This window comes from Hylobates moloch, unplaced genomic scaffold (assembly GCF_009828535.3).
Source record: "Hylobates moloch isolate HMO894 unplaced genomic scaffold, HMol_V3 SCAFFOLD_19, whole genome shotgun sequence".
NCBI classification, from domain to species: domain Eukaryota; kingdom Metazoa; phylum Chordata; class Mammalia; order Primates; family Hylobatidae; genus Hylobates; species Hylobates moloch.
Window position 1 is genome coordinate 5,594,628 of NW_026652294.1, and position 17,396 is coordinate 5,612,023.

Below are 17,396 nucleotides of genomic sequence, written 5' to 3' on the forward strand. Positions count from 1 at the left end.
CAAAGGCTTCTAGGTACAAATGGGCCCTAGTACTCCCAGGGCCAGCTCCTGCCTAGTGGTAGAGCACAGGCCTCCTCATGTCTTCAGGAGCATAGGGTCCCATGTCTACACCCACCCCATGTTGGTTCCCACCGTCGGCAGGCCTGAGTGTAAGCACATGGGTAGAGACCTGAACATATGCAGGCATCATTCCTCTGACCATAAGAGAATACATGTGTGCACATATAAACATGCTAGTGGGCAGAGCCCACCTCAACAGGAATAAGTGCCCACAGCAGCAGCATGAGGGAGATGTGAAGACTGGTGAAGGGCATGAGCAACATCTCAGCGCGATGGGGTGCAGGCTATGCCCCGGTCTACACTGCCCTGGGCCAGGCTGCCAGGAGCTGTGGCCTGGGCTGCTCCAAGCCCTGCAGCTCTGTCGAAGGGCCCCTGTCCACCCTCTCCCTGCCCTTCCCAAAGGGCTAGGGGTGGATAACATGCTTCATTCAGGCCTGTCCCATGCATAAGGTTCCCATCACAGATCCATGTTCTTGACAGCTCCAGCCCCCCTCTACAGCGGGTGTTGCCAGGCCACAGGGAGGCCTGAGAGCAGGGGTCTGGCTCAGGCTCAGTCTTGGCTCATCACTGGCCCTCACAAGAGACAAGCCGTCCGGAGGGCCCCCTTTCACCCTCCTCCTCTAACCACCCCTCCTGAAACCCTACCTTAACCTGGTTGGATTAAGGCCCTATCCTCTGGGAGGCATCACCCGGGGGCTCAGGGAGCTGAGTAGGGCCACAGTTCTGTGCGCTGACCAGGGGACAGCAAACCACAGCAGGGCAGGAAGAGGGGCCACCTGGGTACTGTGAGGAAATGAGCTGCTGATGCCCCCTGCATCTTCTGGGACTTGGTATCCCAGAAATGGGAAACTGGTCTTTTCAACTGTAGTGGGGAAAGAAGAACCCGGGGGAATCCAACTGCTCAGCATGTGGGAAGGCCTCTGCACCGCCCGCCCCTGCTCCTGGGGCCGCAGGGAAAAGTGGGTGAGGCCAGCACTCTGTGCCTGGGATGCCACTGTTGTCCTGCGATGTTGTGCTGCTCTCCTGCATGGCTGCTGCTACGGGCTCTTGCCACAGTTGGACACCCTCCCCTGAGCTCCGGTGCTGGACAACTGTTTTCTGAGCATGCTAAGCAATGACCCTCTGCTGATGGGAGAAGTTACTTGAAAGGGGACAGAACTTAGGAAGACCCAGGTGTGCTGTGAGGCAAGTGGCTCCCTCCCTGACTCTTACTGCTCAGTGTGCAAGGTTACCACCTTCTCCTCCTCCCCACACCCATCCCCCCTCTCTCCCAAGGTGCCCCTCATTGCTGCTGTCACTCATCATTAGCAGTCACTGTCATTGTTAGGACAGCTCGTTAGGCTGCAGAGCCAAGGGAGGGGGCAGGAGAATGTCAGATGACTCACACAACCTCAAAAGAGGGGGATGGACACACAGAACACAGAACCTAGCTACGAAAAGCACCTTGTGAGACTCTGGTTCAACCCTTTCTTTTTCCAGAGGAGAAACAGCAGCTTAGCAGAGCTTCCTGACAAGTCCCTCTGCTTCCCACTAGTCAGGCTTGGAGGGAGGCTGGCCTAGGAGAAAGGCCAGGCCAGGGAGTCAGCACGAGGCTGGGCAGGTGACAGGTGTAGCCAACCCAGGGTCCTCTGAGGGAGGTGGGGAAGGCTTTGCATGGACCCATCCACACTTCTTTGCCTTGTCCAAGGAAGTGTTTCTGTTTTGGGGAGGAGAGGAGTGGCTCTTTGTCAAATCAGCCATCTGGACTGTCACCTAACGACCAGCTAAGCCCTCAGATCAAGCCGGTTAGGACCTGAGCCCTATCTCCTGGCTCTCCGTCCCTCTCCGAACCACTTAATGAGCCCTTGCTGATGCACACTGAGCCAGGGGCAGGACGCAGGGAGCCAACAACTGACCAAGGGGAATAAGCCCGACGGGGAGAATAAGCCTAACGGAGGGAATAAGCCTGTGAGGGACACACAGGCTCTCAGAGGAGGTGAAAGCCACACCCCCGCGGGCAGTCAGGATGGGCTTCACAGAGCGGGCCACACCAAGCTGGCCTGTCAAAGACCGGCGGTCAGCTCCAGGGCCCCATCTCTTCAATGTGTTGGTCAGGAAGTAAGAACAAGGAGGGGCTGAGTAAATCTGCGCCTGATTTTCATCTGCCTACACTGAATTATGCCATCCATTTGGAGGCAATTTTCAAGTTAAAATGTTGTCAGAAGGCTGTCACAGTTTTGATCTTTCTTTTCTGTTCTTTCTCAACCCACCCACATTTTCTAGTTAGGTTGGAAAGGGGGGTGAGGGGGATAGAGCCTGGTTTATATTCAGAGATTTCTGGAATTGTTAAAGATAGATGAGACTTTTAGAAATTATCAAGTTTTCTCTTAGGAAAATTGAGTCCCAGTCCAGTGTCACAATTAACTGTTCTTTCAGTTCCAGAACTTTTAGGGGAACTGGAGGGACCTGGCCAGGCATCCTGCAGGCTATCTCTTGGGGTTTCAGCTTGATTCTCTCTGCTGCCTAGTTCAGAGATGCCAAATAATCCCACCACTTGCTCCTTCCAACCACCACCCTGTTCCACCAACTGCTGAATGGGGAGTCAAAGCACCAGTTTCAATCCCTGGCCTTGCCATTGACTTCTTTGACAGGACAAGTCACTGAGCTGCCACACCTACTTTTACATAAAATGAGTTAATAAACGTGGGCCGGGCACAGTGGCTCATGCCTGTAATCCCAGCACTTTGGGAGGCCAAGGTGGGTGGATCACCTGAGGTCAGGAGTTCAAGAACAGCCTGGCCAACGTGGTGAAACCCTATCTCTACTAAAAAAGACAAAAATTAGCCGGGCATGGTGGTAAGTGCCTGTAATCCCAGCTACTTGGGAGGCTGAGGAAGGAGAATCTCTTGAGCCCAGGAGGCACAGGTTGCAGTGAGCCGAGATTGCACCATTGCACTCCAGCCTGGGCAACAAGAGCGAAACTCTGTCTTAAAAAAATAAATAAATGTGGCAGTGCTTTGGAAGGTATATGTAACACAAATGCCCAGGATGATGATGATCATTATTATTGTAATAATAAATCCATTCTCAGCTCAGAAAAATAAGAGGGTAACCAATCAATAGCTCCAGTGTTCTTGGAATCAGAGAGTGGAAAGGAGGCTGGGAGGGAAGGAAGATGGGGTGGCAGGGAAGAGAGCTACTGACCACCTTCTATATTCTGCTCACTGACATTGCCCAGCCATTGCCAGAGGGAGAAATGTGGTAGGTATGAGTTCAAGCCAGGCACCTGGAAGTCCCTGATCTCCAGGTGCCAGGAGGTGGGTGTGGAACTAGCAGACGACCTAGGCAAGGGTCACTGATTATGGATCATTTACTTTCTTCAACCCTATACTGTCCCATCTGTTTATGAAAGTCTAGACATTAGGGAAATTTAGGCTTATCTAAGAGGTTAATGGAGAAGGGATACAGCAAATGTCTGGGCCAACAGAGTCAGGATTCAAAATGACCTCAAAGGGCTGGACAGATAAAACTGAGCAAGGACCAGTGTAAAGTCCTGCTCAGACCGGATATGGTGGCTCACTCCTGTAATCCGAGCACTTTGGGAGGCCGAGGCAGGTGGATCACTTGCAGTCAGGAGTTTGAGATCAGCCTGGCCAATATGGTGAAACCCCATCTCTACTAAAAATACAAAAACTAGCCAGGCACGGTGGCTCATGCCTGTAATCCCAGCACTTTTGGAAGGCCGAGGTGGGCAGATTGCCTGAGGTCAGGAGTTCGAAACCAGTCTGGCCAACATGGTGACACCCCGTTTCTACTAAAAATACAACAAAATTAGCCAGGCGTGGTGATGGGCGCCTGTAATCCCAGCTACTCGGTAGGCTGAGGCAGGGGAATTGCTTGAACCAGGGAGGTGGAGGTTGCAGTGAGCCGAGATCACGCCACTACACTACAGCCTGGGCGACAGAGCAAGACTCTGTCTCAAAAAAAAAAAAAAAAAAAACTAGCCAGGTGTGGTGGTGCATGCCTGTAGTCCCAGCTACTCGGGAGGCTGAGGCAAGAGAATCACTTGAACCTGGGAGGCAGAGGTTGCAGTGAGCTGAGATCACGCCACTGCACTCCAGCCTGAGCAACAGCGAGACTCCATCTCAAAAAAAAAAACCAAAACAACAACAACAAAAAAAACAAAAAAAAAGCCTGCTCAATTTCAAAAAAAGCCAATGTGCAGGGAGGAGTGGGAGGATAGAGAGACCCAGCCTACTATCAGTTCAGGTCAAAACAACATGGACACTACAGTTACTCAGTTGAGCACTGGCTAACACCGTGGGACAGGCTGGGAAAGAAGCAACTCCAGCCTCAAGCTGCATTGACATCCTAGTTACTAGGAAGTGAGTCCCAGGCTGCAGGGACTCACCAGGTCCCCACTCAAGGCAGGAGACACACTCATTTCTCAACACCACACCTGCTCATGAACAAACTGAAATGAGTTTGTCATTTTGTGCCTGCAAACAAGATGGTAACCTCCCAATGACACTCAACGAATTAACAAGTGGCCAAAGGAAGGGGATCAAGACAGGGAGCATCTAGAAACTGAAAACGTCTGGAGGACATGAGATTGGAGAAGACTTAGGGAGAGCTATGGTGAACAGACCAGATGAGAGAAACAGCTTGCCATGTGGTATTCCAAAAGGCACAACTGGGCTCACAGAAGCTTCAGCAGAATAACTAGTTCACGTTAAAGGCCACCAAGATGCAACAATTTGAGACTCATGGCTGGGTCTTCAGTGATCCAAGGACAGTCATGTCAGGATATTCAGGCGCTTGCTGGCCTGGAAGAGGCCTGGATCCCCTTATGGGCCTTGAGGAGACTCCTCTGTACTTCAAGGGCACAAGGCTAGTGAAGATGGCTCATCTTTTGTGGCCAGAATTGTCTTCAGTTTTCAGTTCATGGAAGCCCAAAGCAGGTATGTGGGATAAGACAGAGGATTAGGAGGAGGGAATAACAACATATATATTAAAAAGTCACTACCTGAATCAAATGTATGGGTATAGCTGGGAGACGACTACCTGGTATGGACTGAAAGGCATCAAAGAGGCCCAGAGTTCTGTATTAACAGAATACACCCCAAGGCCAAAAATTCCTCCTTAGATGACAGCGGTATTACCCCAAGTGAAGGACATTTGCTGTCTGGGGAGGGTACCATGATGATTTATTGGGTCAACATGTGAACATCCAGCAGAGAAGCCTGGAGGGGCTGAGACATAGGGTAGAGAAGGCATCCTGCAGCCCAGGGTTAAGCAAACTCTGCCAACTTTACAAAATGCTCTCACCCAAGGAGTGCCAGAGGGTGAAGCAGGGGAGGGTCCTCATCCGCTTCCTCCGTCCTACCCCATACTTCCTGTGGCCACTCCTTACTTCCCTAATCCTATTAGTAGGAACTCTTCTCCTTATCTTCCCAAATCCAATCTATTGCATTCTGTTAATTCTTTCTGAACATCTTTGGAATCTGTTTCATCCACTCTACCCCTCAGTAACCCCTCAAAGTCATGGTCTTGGAGGAGGCACTATCATCTCTACCAACCTGGATACACTCCAAACAGACCTCTTTGTTGATCTCTTTTACCGCAATCTATTCAGCTCAAGCAGATTAATATCTCCAAAGCACAGCATCAGCCATGTCCCTCCCTTGCTCCAAAACATTTAGTGGACCCTAAATATGCAGCAAGTCAAGTCCACCTTCTTTCTGTGGCCATTCAAGGACACAGCTTTGCCCTCCAGCCTGTCTCTGACCACCCACTTTCCTACCCACTACCCTGCCCCTCACTGTGCCAAACTGAACTGTCTACCATCCTCTTACCCCATTCCCTGCCTTTGTCTTTCAGGCAGGCCACTTTGCCTGGGATGCTGTCACTCCCCTACTTTAGACAATTCCCATGCTTCAGGGACCACCTGAAGAGCCGTCTCTTCCACGAAGATGGAGGGAGACTTTGCTGAAATCCTCTCTTCCCCTTCCTGAGCGCCTTTAGATGCATGCCTGTCCCACGCACCAGAAGTTTGTTACCTGCTTCTGATAACATCTCTTCTGCTGCTAAGTTATGACTTAATGCCTGAATAACGTGCTGGTTTTCACCAGTGTATGTTCTATTTTCCTACCAAGGCTATAAATTCGAATCTCAGAGTGGAGTGGGGATGGTATCTCCTCCATCCTAGGGCGAAGCATAGCACACGCTTGGTAAGGCACACTGACTGGGTCGAGAGACCTGGGTTTTAGTTCTCTGCTACCATTAAGTGGTCATGTGACTTTGGGTTTCCTTCCCTGCAAAATGATGAAGCAGTGGATACATATTGCTTCCAGCTCTGGTATTCTCTGAGTCTATTTGACTGTGGGCTGACCCACCCAGCTCTAGGCCTGGCTAGAGAAGGAGCAAGGGAGGCTATGGACAAGCCCAGGGAGAGAGAGAGGGAGAGGGAGATGGGGAGCTAATAGCTCTGGAGGAAGGAAGGACATGCTGGGCTAATGGGATAATTGGATAATCCTCAGAGCTAGGGGCTGCCAGGCTGGGGCCAGCTGTTAGAAGCAGACACAAATAGCACAAGCAAAACAAGGGCGCTGATGCAGGAAGCAGCTTGCTGAGAGATATGGAGGAAGGTGGGTGGTGGCCAGAGGGTGGGGGAGGGGACAAAGAGAAACTGGAGCCCCTTTCTGTTGAAATTTTGAGGACAGGATCTTAAGGCCTTGTACTCTGACCCCATTTAGAAAGACTGCATTTAAGGATCTTGGCCTTCTATATACCAAAGAACATTCTTAGAGACCAATGGTTTATCTTGGCCTCCACAGTGTCCTGGCCACCAAGGACCTTTAAGGACCATAAAGCCCTCATCCTTGCCTATTGAGGGTTATCTGCAAATGGGGCATCCATTTGACATGCCTGTGAAAATATTGCTGGACTCTTACAAAATATTAATTTTGGATACATGACTCAGTGGGTCCCTTCATTTCAGGCAGATAAGTGGACCTGTCAGTGGGGTTGGGCACAGAGCAAAAGAAATTTTGGAGGGGTCTAGGACCCAAATCTGCTGGGTCACATAAGTCATGACCTCAGTGACTGGACCTCAGTTAGCCCATCTATAAAATGGGCACAATAAGCATTACCCTCCCTGCAAGGCTGTTGTGGAGATAAAATGAGATCATGAATGGGAAAGTAATTTGAAATGCAAGTGCTTTGCCAAGCACTTTAGTCCCAACTCTGTTTCTAATTTTGTATGATTTTAGAAAGGCTATTTCCTTTCTCTGAGTTCCAGTGTCTTCCACTATAAGATGATGAGATCAGGCTAGATGCTCTTTAAATTCCCTTCTAATTCTAATGGCTCTAATTCTTATAAAAAATAGTATATTTACATTTGGATACCCTATAAGGACAGTATGAGAAAAGAAAATTAGAGGCCAATTTTATTAATTAACATAGATGTAAAATATTAAAGATTAGCAAGCCATATCTAGCAATGTACAAAAACATATATAAATCATTACCCAGTAGGGTTTATCCCAGGAATGCAAGGATGGTTTCACATCAGATAATCATTCAATATCATTCATATTAATAAGTTAAAGAACACTACAGGAGAATCTCAACAGATGCAGAAAAATGCATTTGATTTAAAAAAGTCAACACCCAATCATAGAAAAAACTGTTAGCAAACTAGAAATATAAAAGCATTTTCTTTTTTTTTTTTTGAGACGGAGTCTCGCTCTGTCGCCCAGGCTAGAGTGCAGTGGCGCAATCTCGGCTCACTGCAAGCTCCGCCTCCCGGGTTCACGCCATTCTCCTGCCTCAGCCTCTCTGAGTAGCTGGGACTACAGGCGCCCGCCACCACGCCCGGCTAATTTTTTGTATTTTTAGTAGAGACGGGGTTTCACCATGGTCTCGATCTCCTGACCTCGTGATCCACCCGCCTCGGCCTCCCAAAGTGCTGGGATTACAAGCGTGAGCCACCACGCCCAGCCAGCATTTTCTTAATAAAGTATATTTTTCAGCATCTCACTGAACACACCATAGTCAATGGTGAAATAGAAGCCTTCTCTTTCAGTCAGGCATGATGGCTCACATCTGTAATCCCAGCACACTGGGAGGTTGAGGTGGGCAGATCATGAGGTGAGGAGTTCAAGACCAGCCTGGCCAACATGGTGAAAGCCCATCTCCACTAAAAAATACAAAAATTAGCTGGTTGTGGTGGTGCATACCTGTAATCCCAGCTACACGGGAGGCTGAGGCAGGAGAATTGCTTGAAGCCAGAAGGCAGAGATTGCATTGAACTGAGATCACACCACTGCACTGCAGCCTGGACTACACAGGGAGACTCCATCTAAAAAAAATGAATAAATAAAATAAGAAGCCTTTTCTTTCTAGTCAAGACCAAACCCATTATTCTGTCCAATATAGTACTAAAGTTCCTAGAGATCACAATAATACATGAAAAAGAAAAGAAACAAAATAACATTATCTGCAGCTGAATTAACTGTCTATATAGAAAAATTCAAAACATTTCTTTGGAGTATTACTGGAACTAATGAGAGTTTATCAAGGCTGTTGGATATAAAATCAACATAAAAAACCAGTAACATTCCTATAGGGCAGCAAAAACTATTATAAGTCATTTAAAATATATCATTTATAATAGTAGCAAAAACTAGAAGGTACCTAGAATAAATCCAACAAATGCACAAAAAGAAGACTCAGATGAGGAGATGTGCCATGTTCATGGATGGGAAGAGTCAATACTATAAAACTGGCAATTATCCCCGATCCATCTGGAAATCAAGTGTAATCCTTAAAATTTCCAATAGATTTTTTTCATAAATTATACATTTTGGATCCTAAAAATCATTGAAAAGAAAAAAGGCCAAGAAGAGCCACAATAATCTTCCTTTTAAAGAAGGTGAAGAGTTGTCCTAACAGATACAATAGTGTGGTACAGGAACAGGCAAACAGATGAAGTGAATGAGATACAAACGTTAGAAGCAAACCTACCTTTGTATGGGAATGTGATATGTGGTAGAGGTCACATTACAAACCACAGAAAAGGCATGGAAGGTTCATTATGTGGTTCTGAAACATGAAAAGGTAAAATTGAAGACAAAGGTGAAAGAAACAAAGATCTTTAACACTTTAAAAAGCAAATATATGAAAATGTCTTTATGACCTCTGGCTAAAGATTTCTTAAAACACAAAAGCAAAGCCATAAAAGAATATGCTGCTAAATTAACTAATGAAACTTAAAAAAAATTTTTTTTTCATGAAAAAACAACGTAAAGTACAAAGACAAGCCACAGACTGGAAGAAGGTATCTGCAATGCATATAATCAATAAAGGATTAGTGTCTTTAATGTATAAATCCTATGAAAATAAACAAAGATATTATCAGACACTTTAGAAGAAAAAATCTAAATGATCAACAAACACATGAAAATAAATTCAATCTCACTAGTAATTAGGAAAATGAAAATTAAAATATATTTTACCACCATTCACAGTCAGCCAACTAGCAACAATTTAAAAATCTTGGTGGGGAACAGAAATACATAATACCTAGTAGAGTTGAAGATGTGAATAGCCTATAACCTAGCATTTTCCATTTCTAAGCCTCAATCTTCAATCAAATCACACACATATTTTTAAAAACCATGCACATGGATGTTCATTGTGTCACTGTAATACTAAAAATGTCAAAGCAACATTTTTAGTATTTCTTAGTATCTTTTAGAGTTAGAATAGATATATGAACTGTGGTTTACTACTGCAATGAACTATCATACAGCAGGCAAAATAAATGAACTCAATATATCAACACCTGTTCTATATTCCAAGTTAAATTTCTCTAGCTATTTCCAGACCAGACCTTGAATTTCCACCTTTGTGCCAGTGCTCATGGCTATTGTCTTTCCTCTCACTTTTAGCCCAACAAATTTTAATGATATAATTTAAATGCCCCTTCCTCCTAAAACATCCCAGGATCCTTTAAATTCTGATATTAGAGATTAGAAAACCAAGACCAAAAAAAGTTGAGTCATGCTAAGTTCACATGGCAGATGAGTGGCAGAATTGGAACCAGAACCCTGGTCTTTATATCCGTCTTTATACCCATGCAAGGCCACAGATAATCTCAAAAGATGATAAAATACAGAACAAATTCCAACTCCTAGCCTAGGCCACTTTGTCCCACAAACATTCCTGGAACAGCTATGGTCCCAGCTTCTACAACCCCTTCTAGCCTGTGAAGTGTTAAGATCTGGCTTCACTACAATGTGACTATGAGTCTATGTGACTTTGAGTAAGTCAAACTCTCTTGTGCCTCAGTTTCCTTATCTGTTAGCTGCGAATAATTCCTGCCTGGCTACTGCATAAGGTCATTAATAGAATCAAATGAAATAAATAAGCTAGAATTGTGTTAAATACATAGAAATTCTTACCTTTTTATTTTCAAGATATAGAAATGCCTGCCCTCTTGCTAAAAGAATCATGGGATGTCTGGTTTGTAAATAAATTTAATTTTGAGAGTTTGCCATTGCTTGGTGATGGAGGGGAGATGTTGTCCTTATACAAGAAGCAGGACTCTGAAAGCTCTACTCCCTTTTCCTGCCTTTTCTTTTTTCAACAAAATATCATTTTTTTTTATTATTATACTTTAGGTTTTAGGGTACATGTGCACAGTATGCAGGTTTGTTACATATGTATCCATGTGCCATGTTGTTTTGCTGCACCCATTAACTCATCATTTAGCATTAGGTATATCTCCTAATGCTGTCCCTCTCCCCTCCCCCCACCCCACAATAGTCCCCGGAGTGTGATGTTCCCCTTCCTGTGTCCATGAGTTCTCATTGTTCAATTCCCACCTATGAGTGAGAACATGCGGTGTTTGGTTTTTTGTCCTTGCGATAGTTTACTGAGAATGATGATGTTTTCCTGCCTTCTTCTGCTTGGAGGTTTTGTGCCACTGAGTTCCTTGGCACAGGAGGACCAGCAGGCAGACTGGGGTCCCTGGAGGCAGGAGCAGCCAGCCCTGACAAAATACTGAAGTTGGTCAAGATTGTCTTTAAAATCTCTTCCCTTTGCTCTTTCCCCCGGTTTAGCCTTCGCTACATGTTTCCTGGGTTACTGAGGAAGGGGTTCTGTACAATCTCCTCCCTCTCCACCAACCACTATTCAGTTTCCCACCATTCAAGATCTACAAGGGGCCAGGCGCTGTGGCTCACGCCTGTAATCCCAGCACTTTGGGAGGCCGAGCTGGGCGGATCACTTGAGGCCAGAAGTTTGAGACCAGCCTGGCCAACATGGAGAAACCCCATCTCTATTAAAAATACAAAAATTGGCTAGGTATGTGGCACACATCTGTAATCCTGGCTACTTGGGAGGCTGAAGCAGGAGAACTTCTTGAACCTGGGAGGCAAAGGTTGCAGTGAACTGAGATCACACCACTGCACTCCAGCCTGGGTGATAAGAGTGAGACTCCATCTCCAAAAAAAAAAAAAAAAAAAAAGACCTACAAGGACCAAGGACCATGAGGTTGGGAAATGTGCCTGGCCCCATTTTGGCAAAGTCAGTATTCAACAAATGCTGAACTGAGCCAAAAGGACTGCCTGTGTGTCTTCCCCGTTAACCAGCAGCTTTGTCCTAAGCAGGTCCTCCTGTTCATAAGGAAAACGTCTGATGGTTCCCTTCCCACAGACTACTGGGGACCACTGCATTTGCTCTCCCCTCCTAAGCTCTATGCATTTTCAAACAGGCCCCTGGAGAGGAATGGTAAACCTGGGAGCGGTCACATAGGGCAGTGGAGGGAGGAACAATGGTTGAGACTGTAGGGGCTTGAGGACTCTACTCCCTTCCCTTTCTTGCCCTGACTTCTCTGCTGCAGCCCAGAGGTGTCACACCACCATGTTCCCTGACATCAGCAGGCAGGTGGCCTGAGGTCTCTACAGTCAGAGCTACGGCTGAGAAAGGCTTTGAAGTTACACAGGTTATGTTACCTCTCTTTTCTCATTTTTAAAATAAAGAAATATTTTCCATTCTCCTGCTTTACAAAGCTGTTAAGAAGATTAAATATAAAAATGAGTAAAAAGAGAAGTGGGATAGTCAAGTCTGCCAGGCCTTCCTGCCTGTGACCCTTGGGTCGCTGCCAGCTTGGACCTCAGTCCAGCTTCCCAGGGCTCCCTCCGATGGTCCTCCTCTCACCCGGACCAAGGACATTAGGACTAAACATGGGAGGCCCCGCCCTCCTGAGCGACTCTTTATCTATACAGAATTGTATTCTCTGCCAAATAGACCAAAAGGAAGGAAGGCCGGCAAGACATTAGCCCTTTTCTTAGCTCTCAAATAGCTGACATTTCAGGAAACTGAAATTCTGAATGGACCAGAGGTGATTTCAATTCATTGTGCCTGTCTGCAGAGTCAGTGTACATGAGGACTCCATTATATAGGATGTACTTCTAGAAGTTCAGGGAAGCCCTTGTCAAAAAATCTCTTCCAAACTTATCTACTCATGCTTGGAAATCCATCATTAGAGCTTTATTTCTTGGCACAAGCCAAATGTGGGTTTTTGTCTTTTATAAAAGACATATCAATCATATCAGACATCTCAGTGTGAATGGAGTATATTGGTCCTTTCCTGGGAGCAGGCTCATACGACGAGAAGAATAGAACACTGAAGACTTGTAGCCTCTGAAACTAGAAGAGGGAAGATGGGCAGTGTGTGGAAGAGAAAGGATGTAGAGGGAGGTGGAGCTGGTGAAGGCTTTCCACCTGAACAGACAGGTATGATCTCCAAAGTACCCAACAAAGCTACATGTAGGCCAGGTACAGTAGCTCATACCTATAATCCTAGCCCTTTAGGAGGCTGAGGCAGGAGGATCCTTTGAGACCAGGAGTTCAAGTCCAGCCTCAGCAACATAGCAAGACACTATCTCTACAAAGAATTTTTAAAAATTAGCCAGACATGGTGGCCATGACTGTGGTCCTAGCTACTTGGGAGGCTGAGGCAGGAAGATTACTTGAGCCCAAGAGTTCAAGGTTACAGTAAGCCATAATCGTGCCACTGCACTCCAGCCTGGGTGCGGAGTGAGACCCTCTCTAAAAACAAACAAACAAACAAACAAAACAAAAAAACTACATGTAACAAAGCCAGACAGAGAGATCATTCTGCATGATTCCATTTATATGTAACAAATGAAAACTAATCTATAGTGACAGAAGGTAATCAGTGGTTACCTGGGCCAGGTTGTGAGGAGGCAGGAGGGTGGAACTACAAAGGGGCATGAGGGAACTTTGGGGTGATAGCTATCTTGATTATGATGATGGCTGCAGGACTGTATATATATGTCGAAACTTATCAAGTCATACACTGTAAATATGTGCAGTTCATTGTATGTCAGTTATACCTCAGTAACACTTTTTTTTTTTTTTTTAAAGACAGAGTTTCCCTCTGTTGCCCAGGCTGGAGTGCAATGACCAGATCTCAGCTCACTGCAACCTCTGCCTCCTGGGTTCAAGTGATTCTCCTGCCTCAGCCTCCCAAGCAGCTGGGACTACAGGCACATGCCACCATGCCTGGCTATTTTTTGTATCTTTAGTAGAGACGGGGTTTTACCATGTTGGCCAGATGGTCTCAAACTCCTGATCTCAAGTGGTCCACCTGCTTCCACCTCCTGAAGTGCTATGGGAGCCACTATGCCTGGCCTATAACACTTTTTTTTTTTTTTAAGAGTCTCGCTTTGTCGCCCAGGCTGGTGTGCAGTGGTACAATCTCAGCTCACTGCAAGCTCTGCCTCCCAGGTTCACACCATTCTCCTGCCTCAGCCTCCTGAGTAGCTGGGACTACAGGCACCCACCACCAGGCCTGGCTAATTTTGTTTGTTTTGAGACAGAGTCTTGCTCTGTCGCCCAGGCTGGAGTGCAGTGGTGCAATCTCCGCTCACTGTAAGCTCCACCTCCTGGGTTCACGCCATTCTCCTGCCTCAGCCTCCCGAGTAGCTGGGACTACAGGCACCTGCCACCACACCCAGCTAATTTTTGTTGTATTTTTTTTTAGTAGAGACAGGGTTTCACCATGTTAGCCAGGATGGTCTCGATCTCCTGACCTCGTGATACGCCCACCTCGGCCTCCAAAAGTGCTGGCATTACAGGCATTAGCCACCGTGCCCGGCCGCTAATTTTGTTTTTGTATTTTTAGTAGAGACGGGGTTTCACTGTGTCAGCCAGGATGGTCTCGATCTCCTGACCTTATGATCTGCCCAGCTCGGCCTCCTGAAGTGCTGGGATTATAGGCATGAGCCACCGCACCTGGCCAACACTTTTTTGTAAAAAAAAAAAAAAAAAGGGTCTCGCTATGTTGCCCAGGCTGAAGTACACTGAGCATTCACAGTGCACTACAGCCTTGAACTCCTAGGCTCCAGCAATCCTCCTGCCTCACTTTTCCAAGAAGCTGAGACTACAGGATCATGTAACCACGTCTGGCAATAACAATTTTTTTAAAAGAGTGAAAACACAAAACTACAGTATTTTGTGCCTGCCAAATAATGTCTCACATGCCTCTGCTAAGTTCTGGCAGAAACAAGTGTTTTCCAGCATGATACTTCACCTTTCTGGGAATTGGATTTTCTTTCTGTGAGTTGATAGGGCTGAACTTGATGATCCCAAAGTCTGATCCATATATAATAGTCTAAGTGGTGAGGATCAAATATGTTAACTGATAGAAATCCATTATGAAAGCTTAAAGGTTTTAATACAAATATAAGATACGAATCATTAAATAGCTAGTGTATACAGAGATACTAAATAAAAATAGTGGATTAGGCCAGGCGCAGTGGCTCATGCCTGTAATCTCAGCACTTTGGGAGGCCAAGGTGGGCAGATGACTTGAGGTCAGGAGTTTGAGACCAGCCTGACCAACACAGTCAAACCCCATCTCAACTACAAATACGAAAATTAGCCAGGCATGGCAGTGGGCACCTGTAATTCCAGATACTCCTGCTGAGGCAGGCGATTCATTTGAACCTGGGAGGTGGAGGTTGCAGTGAGCCAAGATTGTGCCACTGCACTCCAGCCTGGGCGACAGAGTGAGACTCTGTCTCAAAAAAAAAAAAAAAAAAAAAGGAATTAAACACATGCATCTAATTTTGCTATGTCTAAAACTTCATCAAAAAAATGCTTTTTGGCCAGGTGTGGTGGCTCATGCCTGTAATCCCAGCACTATGGGAGGCCGAGGCAGGTGGATCACTTGAGGTCAGGAGTTTGAGACCACCTGCCCAACATGGTAAAACCCCATCTCTACTAAAAATACAAAAAATAGCTGGACGTGGTGGCGCATGCCTGTAATCCCAGCTACTTGGGAGGCTGAGGCAGGAGAATCACTTGAATCCAGGAGGTGGGGATTGTAGTGAGCCAAGATTACACCACTGCACTCCAGCCTGGGCAATAGAGCAAGACTCCTCCGTCTCAAAAAAAAAAAATTTTTTTTTCAAAGGTAAAGCTTACAATAGGAGCTCTTGGAAAGAAAAAATATGACATCAGAAACAAAATGCTTAATGGAAGGATTAGAAAACATTGAGGAAATTTTCCAGGAAGTAGAATAAAAAGACAAAATAGAAACTAGGAAGCAACAGATGAGAAATTCATCCCAATATGTGAATAATAAGTTTTAGAAATACAACAAAGGAAATGAAATAATTCAAGAAAACACTCCAGAATCGAAAGGACATGACTTTTCAGATTGAAAGGGTCATGAATGGCCAGAACAATAGGTGTGTCATTGTAAAATTTCTTAATGCTAGGGACAAAGAAATCCTGCAAGGTCACACACAAAGAGTGAGGAGGAATCAGAATGACTTTGGCCTTCTCAACAGCAGCACTGGAAGCTAGAAGATGACAGGGCTGAGGAATCTAAGTTCTGAGGCAAAACGATTTCTTACCTAGAATTCTACACTCAAGTTAACCAAGTGTTAGACATTTTCAGACACACAAGATTTTGAAAAAAAAATATCCCTTGTGTACTCCCGGGAAACTCCTGGAGGACATATGTTATCAAAATGAGGGAAGAAAGCATAAAACGAGAAGACATGGGATCCAGAATACAGGCAATCTAACACAAGAAAGAGGCAAGGGAATCCCCTGGACAGTGATAAACAGAGGTTCCAGAATAGCTGTGTGTAGCAGGCCCCCAGTGCAGGAGAGAAGGCTCCAAGAGACTTTCCTGAGAAGAATGTATTGAGAGAAGATCTAGGTAATTGGCAGACTTTAAGTGGTAAGAGTGCTAATGGTAAGGCCTTAGAAACCTAAGTGGATGAAAAAAGATAAGCAAAATAAAGTGGTGTGTTAGATAGGAAAAGCAATCATGGCTGACTACATGGCTGAGCTGCAAGTGGCATTTACACTGTCATAACAAACACTATTATCTACAAAAATTACACTATATTAGGAGCAAGGGGGCACAGAGAGGGGTGCATATGTATAGAGGGGGCAAATGAAGAAGAAAGAGCTAAATCCTCGTCTTCCATAGTGGGAAGTCAACAGATAAGGCCTAAAGGAAAAAACAGGAAGTAGTATTATAAAACATGTTATTTGGAGATAAGTAAATTCCAAAAGAATTAAACAAGTTTAAATTGGTCCATCTAAGGAAAAGGAAATGGGGTTGGGGTACAGGGAGGTTGAGGACTGCTCTTCGTCTTAACAAATCTTATAGAACTAGTTCCCTTTTTAATCAATGTTCCTGTATAACTTTGATAAAATTTAAAATTAAAAAATGACTGTGGTGAAGGGTGATGAAATGAATGCTTATTGAATGCAGACAGTGTGGACAGGTGCTCCCCATACAGGTGCCACCCTGCTGGTGTCCAAGCTTTCTGAGCTGTTACAGATCAGGCTCAAGGTATGCAGGAAGGTGCCTCCATTTGGGAAATAGCATGGGGGCTGGTCCCACACAGTGCTGACTGCAGCCTCAGTAAGTCACTTAGCCTAAGTCTCAGCTGTCTCACTTTGCAGAACCAGATTCAAGATGTGGTGAAGGTTTCATGGGCAAGTGCCTGTAGAATACCTGGATGGGCAGCCACCTACTTCAGGTCCTGATCTGGAGAAAAGAAAGCAGTAGGAAAGCAGTGAGCAGAACAGAAAAATATGCAGTCTGATAGTGGAAATAGACTCTGGCCCCTGGTGGCATGAAAAAGAGGAGCCCCTGCAGAGCAGAGCTACTTGTGAGCTGGCTTGCGCCCTGCGTGTCAGACTCTGATCGTACTCCCGTGTGATGGAGAGTTTCTGCTTCAGCATGCTGAAATGGTGGTTTCTGAGAGTGAGCTCTGTTGTCAGATACTCCAGCA

The 17,396-nt window shown here is 45.7% G+C and overlaps 1 long non-coding RNA gene across 2 annotated transcripts in view; it reads right to left on the reverse strand.

The window, feature by feature from the left end:
• LOC131381959 (uncharacterized) overlaps window positions 1–17,396 on the reverse strand; it is a 63,924-nt gene that overhangs the window by 13,564 nt on the left and 32,964 nt on the right. For both annotated transcript variants that reach the window (XR_009211060.1, XR_009211059.1), the window contains 2 exons: window positions 9,067–9,144; window positions 8,280–8,401 (listed from right to left, as the gene is read on the reverse strand). This is a non-coding gene — a long non-coding RNA (uncharacterized LOC131381959). The remainder of the gene's footprint in view (window positions 1–8,279; window positions 8,402–9,066; window positions 9,145–17,396) is intronic.